Here is a 9,395-nt window from a genome sequence, read left to right as displayed (position 1 = left end):
ACTTTAGAGGGCAAAGAGGTGACAGGATCTAGTCTGCTTCAGCTTTTTCAGCCTATTGACCTATATTTACACTTCCTAGTGTGTCCTGAGGAACATAAATATTGCCAGAGCTATCAGCCCCTTATTAAGTATGTAAACTTGTATTACCTGATCACCAAGCTGCATCTTAGAGTCAAACACTCAAAAACAACTTCAGGTATATAAATGATATCATCTGTTATTCATATATTGAAATTCTAACCCCAATACCTCAGAATATGAGTATATTTGGAGATAAGGTCTTCAAAGGAGTGATTAAGCTAAAATGAGGTCCTTAGGGCGTACCTTAATCCTGTATGACTGGTCTCCTTATAGAAGAGGAAATTTGAACAGAGAGACCCAGGGGGAAGATCACGTGAAGACCCAGGGAGAAGATTGCTATCTGCAAGCCAAGGAGAGAGGCCTCGGAAGAAACAACTCTGCTGACCCCTTGACCTCGGACTTCTGGCCTCCAGAACTGTGAGAAAATTAATTTGTCTTGTTTAAGCCCCTGCGTCTGTGGTACTTTGTTGTGACAGCCCTGGCAAACTAAATACTGTCCAACCGAATAGACCATCTTTATGATGATTGCTTCATAGAGGAGCAGCTTCCAGAGTAGCGATTACAGTTTAATCTCAGTTTTACAAATCGTGAGCAATATAATGGCAGTAACAATCTGTAGTGGTGTGTTTTGCCACTGGCAGATTTCTGGACTGCTGGAAGGATAGAATTGCTCCTCAGCTATTTTTTTGTTCCTTTGCTTTTCTTGCATATACACACTTGACAGTCATGGAGCCCCCAGGCCTGTGTCATCCTCAGACAAGGACAACTTTTCAAAAACCATTTATTGGCAAAAACAAAAAACAAAACCAAAAAAACCCCCGAAACATTTATTGAGTGCTGGCACAGATTAAGGCATTGTAAAGGAACAGAAAAATGGTTAGAACTTATGCCCTTGTCCTCTGGAAAGTCAAAATTTTGCAGAGATCTGAATGCACAGCTGGATCACTGTGGAAATGAGAAATGAGAAAAGTCAGGTGTCCAGGTCAGCCCCAGGCCTGCCCCAGGCCTACTGATGAGCCTCCTGGGCTCCCCAGGTGATCCTGAAGCAGTCCACAGGAGTCTTATTAAACATTGGAGACCCCACAAGATGCAGATGCAGACACCTATACCCAAGGCAAGCCAGACCATGGCAAGTGTTAGAGGTACAAGAAGTAGTAAAATCTAGGAGCAGGAGTGAAATTGTCATACTAAGAGAAGAATAGTAAAGAAAAGTGGATACAACAATCCTGGATCTGTGGTGTAGTAAAATAAGGCTGGGGCAATACATTTGAGATAACAGGGCTAAAATTTTTATTTTTATTTATTTTTAAAAATATTTATTTGGCTGCATTGGGTCTTAGGTGCGGGCGTGCAGGATCTTCGTTGCGGCACGTGGGCTTCTTTCTAGTTGTGATGCGCGGGCTCTAGAGTACGCGGGCGTAGTTGCCCCGCAGCATGTGGGATTTTAGTTCCCTGACCAGGGATCAAACCCACGTCCCCTGCGTTGGAAAGCAAAGTCTTAATCACTGGACCGCCAGGGAAGTCCCCAAGGAAGGTGAATTCTTTTTTTTTTTTTTTTTTTTTTTTTGGGAAGGTGAATTCTTAACCACTGGACCACCAGGGAAGTCCCAGGGCTAAAACTTTTAGAATGACTAGTTTACCAAATCAATAGCTGCTTTTTGATTATTTTTAATTGCATTGGTAGTGTTTACTTGTGGCAGGCATTGTTCTAAATGTTTTCTAAATAACACATTTAACCTGCACAGTAGACCTGTGATGATCCCTAGTATAAAGAAGGAACAGAGGTGCAAGAGAGGTTAAGTAATTGGCACACAGTTACATGGCTGTTAAGTGGCAGTCTGCGCCTAGCCCACCAAGCTTTATTGATTCTTCAGTAGTGGTCTGGCTAAAATTGGGATCTCACCATGGCATACAGACAGGCTACAAGTCTTTAAAGGCAGTCACACAGAACATTTAAATTATTCTATTTAGACAAAACATTTATATACACGAATTAGGGAGCTCGTGGAAAGCATGCTTTGGTTTTTGTTTTCTCCTCTGCTGCAGCAGCCCTCTCCACCCTCCACCCGCTTCATGCTGCTACCTACTTGCTGAGACACAGGCTAGAGTAGGGCTTTGGGGTAGGACAAACATCAAGATCTGTTAATGGCCAGCATGAGGAGAGAAAATCACTTAGGGAGAAGGGTACTAACTTTGGGAAAATTTACTTCTTGACTGATCTATCACTGGTCAGTAGACAACTTCCAGCCCTACTTAGCTAACATGTTCTAGGACATTTGTGACACATTTACTTGCAGATATCGTTTGTAACAGCAGTAGTATATTTTAGTTCAACATTTGTTTAATCCTAGTAGAGCATTATAAAAGTAGATATTACCCCCATTTTGTGGTAATTGAAAATGAAGTTCAGAAAAATAAAGATGTTCCACATTTCATTTTCAGTACTTTGCTGCCTGGGAGCACTTTTTTAAAAGTACATTTTAAAATGTTTGTAAATATTTCTCCTCCAGGGTTCTCTTCCATGTGACTCCACATGCTGCTGTTCTGACACCTCATTTCGGGGTGCATCACACTGCTCTACCTCTGCTAGTTGCGTATTTGTGCTGGGGTCGTGAAATGCATTTTTATAAGCGGCACCGTTGTGGGCCATTGCTCTTAATTGGTTAGAGACAACTGGTGCTTGGCTATGAAAAATGAATTAGTCAAAAGCGTGGGAGATGACATAATATTCTGTTAGGGACTTTCTCAAGATGCCTGACCCAGATATGCTGTAGCAAAAAGAAAGTGAACCAGGCTATTTTGCATCTGAAATTCCCAAATGCAAATAGTATTTTGAGGCAAAAGAAAAGCAGGATGACCCATTCATTCAGTATATATTTGTTCTCTTTGGGAGAGGAACATGTTAGACTTTAAGGGGGGTAGAGGAGGGAGATAAGTGTAGGGGAGGGAGATGAAAAAACAATGGCTCATGACCAGGAAATTCAATCTCAAGCCCAGAAGCATACACACACATGCCAAAAAAAAAAGATATATTCAGGATATAGTCCTTTCTTACAGGTGGGTAGTTAGGATGAAGGTATACATCAGTGTTTTTAACAGTGAAGACAGAAGAAACCTAAGTGTCTTCCAGAAAGGAAATGCTGAATAAATTATGGCACATTCATACTAAGCAATACAATGTTATGAAAAAGGATGCCTGCTTCCCAGACTCCTTTAGAGCTAAGATTCCAAACAAAACCAAAGTTTCTCTGATCAGATGCACTTGTGTGAGACTTTGATTTGGAAGTGAGTTATGTGGGGACAGAAGCAGGGCCTGAGGCATCTATTTATTATGCAGGCTTGGATCTTACCAAGGCTGATGTGGTTTTGGAGCTGGTGGCTGTGTGGATGGATGGAGGCTTTCTGGTGTGGCAGGTAGCTTCCTGATTGTAGAAGCAGCACTGTACCTTGCAAGCTCACTTCTGTGGTATGGGATTGGGAGTCATTCCTAGAATTCAGCCTGGACTCCATTTGAAACCTTTTCAGTGATTCTATGAGTTATCTATACTGCATAATAAATTCTTTTTGCTTAAACTATCTTGAGAGGGTTCTGTTTTCTGAAAATGAGAATGCTGATCAAGTAATTGGCATCCAGAAATATTACAGGAAATAGATCCACAAGGAAATGGGATCTTGCATTAGTTGTCTGACCTAGCTGGGTTTCAAGGCACTGAGGATGCAGCTCCTGTTAGAGGATGGGGTACAAAATTGTACCTGGCCCCCATGGTTGGAACATGAGTTAGATCATCACCTGTGACCACTTGCATTGAAATGTGCTCAAAACAATAAATTCAGTTTCATCTAAATTATGTTTCCCCTTCCCGGTCCAGCATCCTCAGAATCCTTTGGACACATATTCCTCAAGAGTTAGGAAATTCTTGTAATTCTGTTAATATATAAGTGTTCTTTTCCAAGGTTTGTCTTTGGAATTATACAGAATTTGAGGGTTTGTCTTAGTCATAAGTCAGAGGCAGTAGGAGGTAGTAGGACTGGTACATGAGGGGAATTGGAATTTTATTTTGGTGTGGTCATTACAGGATATTCAAGAAAATCAAAACCATTCTCAGATAGTGGAGGAGGAGCTGCTTCTGTTGACAAGGGAAATCTTTGGGGTTTGGGGGTGATTGGAGTTATTAGAATCCTCTCAAATATTACCATTCTGCCTTTCAGTTTTGTACTTTTACCCCCCAATACTGTAATTTTCACTTAAGAAATCTGCTGAAGCTATGAATTCAACCTGTGTTGTAAGTCAGTAACCTGCAGGATCAGACTGCTTCTGGTTTATCACTGTGTCAGCCTTACGGCTACAAGAGGGAAGAAATTCTTTCAGGGCAGTCAGGGATAACTCCTTGGTTCTCTGACTTAGCTTATGTGTCTGTCAGGATATGAATATTAAGTGTGTTTCAGTATTCATATTTTCTATTTTTTTTTGTATCAGTTCTGGTAAGTTATGTTTTTCTAGGAAGTTTTCCATCTTAAATACATGTGTAAATTTAGTCACATAAAGTTCATATCTTATTAATTATTTGTCTCTAGGATCTGTAACAATGTCCCCTTTTTTTGTTCCTGGTGTTGATAACTTGTGTGTGTCTTTTGTTATCAGTATTGCTCCTGGGTTTATCAGCTTTCTTAGTATTCTAAAGAACCAGATTTTTGCTTTGATGATTTTCTGTATTGTATGTCTGTCTCTGTGACATTACTTTCTACTCTTCCTTCTGTCCACATGTTCAGGTTTAAATTTCTATTCTTTTTCTTCTTAAGATGGCTGCTTGAATAACTGATGTTATTTCTTTTCTAATATGCTTTTAAGGCTATAAGTCATCTCAATATAGCTTTAGTTACATCCTATAAAATTTTTGTTAGACTTTCATTGTTTTTCATTGTTAAAAATACTTTTTAATTTCTGTTGTGCTTTCTCCTTTGACCCATGGATCATTTATAAATGAATGGCTTAATTTCCAAATTTTCAGGAATTTTCTAGTTGATCTTTTCTAATTGATTTCTAGTTTAATTCCATGATGATCAGAGAACACACTGAATAATTTCAGTTCTTTAAAATTTGTTGAAACTTGCTTCAGGGCCCTGCATATGGTCAGTTTCGGAAAATGTTCCATTTGAAAAGAATGTATGTTCTGCTTTTCTTGGGTACAGTGTTCAATGAATAACAAGTCAACTCGATAATCATGTTAACTAGGCCTCATACTGAATTTTTTTGTCGGCTTGTTTCATCAGTTACTGAGAAAATCTTCACTCTGATTGTAGATTTGTCTGTTTCTCCTTTTAGTTGTCCTTTTTGCTTTATGTATTTTGGAGCTGTGTTTCTGGATGTTTAAAAATTTAGAAATGTAATTTTTGTGTTGGATTGATCCTTTTATCATTGTAAAAAGGCCACTGTCTTTATAATGTCTTTCCTTAAAGTCTATTTTGATATTAAAATAGCTGCATCACATTAATCTTGATATTTGCATAGTGTGTATTTTTCCACTCTTTGAGGACTTTTGACTTTTCTGTATCCTTATGTTTAAGTGTGGCTCTTGTAAGCAGCATACAATTATGTTTCGCTTTGTACATATTAGGATAATCTGCCCTTAATTACTTAGACCATTTATATATATTATACTTTTGGATATATTTGGGTTTAAATTCTCCATCTTAACGATTTGTTTTCTATTTATTCCATTCTGTATTCCTTTTTCTCTCCTTCTTTTGGATTAATCAAGTATTTATTATTCATTCCTTCTCCCCCCTTTTGGCTCTGTATGTTCTTTATTCTTTTAGTAGTTACCCTAGAAATTACAACATGCATCTTTAACTTATTAGAGTGTAATATCAATTAGTACTTTTATTGCTTTTAAAAGAATGTTGGTATTGTAGAATACCTTACTCTATTTGTCTCTTTCCAGCCTTTTATATTATTGTCAGGCATTTTAATTTTACAGACATCTTACATTCTTCACAAGATTATTATTGTTGTTTTACAAAATAATATTTATTTAAATTTACCTGTATTGATCATTATTCTTCCTTGCATTTCCATGTTCCCATCTGAGATAATTTTTCATTTTTAAGTTTAATGTAGGTCTAAAGATAATTTTCCCAGTTTTAAGACATTCTGTCTTAAAATGTCTTTATTTCATCTTTTTAGAAAACAGCTTTATTGAGGTAATTTACTTACCATAAAATACATCCATTTAAAATGTGCAATTTAATGGCTTCTAGTATGTTCAGAGGTGTGCAACCATTGCCACAATCCCATTTTAAAATATTTCCATCACCCCAGAAAGATCCATTGTGTCAATTTGCAGTCATTCCCATTCTCACCCCTAGTCCCAGGAAATTATTATTCCACTGTCTATAGATTTGTCTTTTCTGATAATGTAAATGCAATTCATACAATATGTGGTCCCTTGTGTCTGGCTTCTTTCATTTAGTGTGTTTTAAAGGCCCACTCGTGTTGCAGCATGTGTCAGTAGTTCATTCTTGTTTATCTCAGAATAGAATTCTATTGTATGGATATACCACATCTTGTCTATTCATTCACCAGTTGATAGACATTTGGATTATTTACACTTTTTGGCTATTATGAATAATGCTGCTGAACATTTGCATACAAGTCTTTGTGTGGATATATTTTTATTTCTCTTGTGTATATACCTAGAAGGTTTGCATGGTAAATTTATGTTTAACTTTTTAAGAAACTGCCAAACTGTTTCCCAAAGTGGCTGCATCACTTTACATTCCTACTAGTTATATATAAATGTTTCAGCTTCTCCATATCCTCACCAACACTTGTATTTTGTTTTGTTTTGTTTTATTTCTGTGGTGCGTGGGCCTCTCACTGTTGTGGCCTCTCCGTTGCAGAGCGCAGGCTCCGGACGCGCAGGCTCAGCGGGCATGGCTCACGGGCCCAGCCGCTCCGCGGCATGTGGGATCTTCCCGGACCGGGGCACGAACCCGCGTCCCCTGCATCGGCAGGCGGACTCTCAACCACTGCGCCACCAGGGAAGCCCTGTATTTTTAATTATAGCCTTCCTAGTGGGTATGAAGAGGTATCTTACTGTGTTTCTATTTTGTATTTCCCTCATGGCCAGTGATGTTGAGTATTTTTCTGCAAGTGCTTATTGGCTTGATGCCTTTCATCAGTTTGGGAAAAATTCTCAGCTATAATCTCTTTGAATATCACTCTCTCTCATTCCATTTTCAGATTCCAATTACATTTAGTTTAGACTTCTGTACCGTGTCCAATATGTATCTTATGATTTTTTAAAAATATTTTCTCCTTGTACTTAGCCTGGATATTTACTGTTGACCTGCCCTCAAGTTCACTAATCCTTCCTCACCTGTGTCTAACTTTTCATTAATCCCATACATAAAATTCCCTATTTAATATATCAGTTCTAGAATTCTCATTTAATTCTTTACAGATTTCAGTTTTCTGGTGACATAGTCAATCTTGTTTTCTCTTGTCTTGGATGTATCAATCTCGGCTGTTTCAAAGTCCATGTCCAGTAGAAGTCAATTGTGTGAATTCCTTTCAGGTCCATTTCTCTTTTGGTCCCATTTCCTAGTATGCTTGTTAATTTTTTTTTTTTTTTTGCCACACTGAGCAGCATGTGGGATGTTAGTTCCCCAACCAGGGATCAAACCTGTGCCCCCTGCAGTGGAAGCACAGAGACTTAACCACTGGACCGCCAGGGAAGTCCCTATGCTTGGTAATTTTTGATGGGATGCTGGAGATTGTATATGAAAAACTGGAAGCTGTGGATGAAATCCTCCTCTTCCAGAGAGGATTCAGAGGCAAAGAACTAGAGCAGGAACATCTCAGTCCAGTCAAGAACTGATCTTATTCAAGGCTGGGCTTCTGATTTTATAAAGCTGGCTCTGTGTCTGGTTCACCTCAACTTCTAGTCTAGGGGTCACAATAAGAGCCTGAAGTGTTTGGAAACTACCTTCCTTGAGGTCCTTAAGTTCAATTTTTTTTTTTTTTTTTTTTTGTTAGCACTGTGAGAGAATGCTCTGCTGTACTTTTCACCTACATTTTATTCCCTTTTAGTTTCTCACCTCACACAACATAAAAACTAGTAAATGCCTGAGAAGAAAACCAGCCTAGGTTGCTTCTCTACAGGTCTCTTTTCCCAGGATCTTTGCCCCTCAAGTCTCAGGTGCCTTAGAAACTCTCCAATGACTTCAAATAGATGTTGCATGCATTCTGTTCAGCCTTTCTTGTTTTCAGTGGAAGAGCATAACAAACTAATTTGTCATAGCTAGAAATGGAAACATAGAGTTATTTTTGAACCCACATTCTGGATGTTTGCTCTGACATTATATTTTTTTCTGCTTTATTAATTTGTCTTGATAAGACCAGGAAAAAAAAGTATGTACTACCTTTAAGATGTCATGTTTATAACATGAGCTTTAAGATGTAATGAACTTTACAACATACAGTTGGGGTTGTCCTGAACAGTTAAGGCCTGATCATTACTCCTGTGTAATGCATCCCCCCAGCAAAATAAGTTGATTCTGCTTTAAAAATAATTGGTCTCGGGCTTCCCTGGTGGCGCAGTGGTTGAGAGTCCGCCTGCCGATGCAGGGGACACGGGTTCATGCCCCGGTCCGGGAAGATCCCATATGCTGTGGAGCAGCTAGGCCCGTGAGCCATGGCCGCTGAGCCTGCGTGTCCAGAGTCTGTGCTCCACAACGGGAGCGGCCACAATAGTGAGAGGGCCACGTACCACAGAAACAAAAAAAAATTGGTCTCAGTGAATTTGAATTCTGATATATAATTAGCTGGAGCCTACCTATATCTAGGTGTTTTTTTTTTTTTTTTTTTTTTTTTTTTTTTGTGGTATGCGGGCCTCTCACCATTGTACCTTTATACCAGTGTCTGACTTGGAGTGATATTCTGCAGGATTAACACTGAAATGATTGAAGTCATATTCATGAATTAAACAGGAAATATTAATGGTTCATGAACTGATAGCTCTTTTATTCTATCATGTTAGGATTGGGTCTCATAAATCAAACTAATTTTTACTGCTTGCTAAAATTCACTTTTAATAGGAAGAAAATCTGTAATTAGAATTGTCCTATTAAGCGGAGGGCAAAGACTTTCCTTATTCACACTGAATCTCCCCATGCCTGAACGGCACTAGATACAGAATAGGCATTCAGTATTTGAAAAAGAAAGAACAGTCTCCCTTTTCTCTTTTTAATGTCCATTTATGTATTGTCTGTGGCTACTTTTGTGCTACAACTGAGTTGAGTGTTGTGACAGA

This window comes from Kogia breviceps, chromosome 12, assembly GCF_026419965.1.
Source record: "Kogia breviceps isolate mKogBre1 chromosome 12, mKogBre1 haplotype 1, whole genome shotgun sequence".
Taxonomy (NCBI): Eukaryota; Metazoa; Chordata; class Mammalia; order Artiodactyla; family Physeteridae; genus Kogia; species Kogia breviceps.
Note: the sequence above shows the minus strand (reverse complement) of the source record.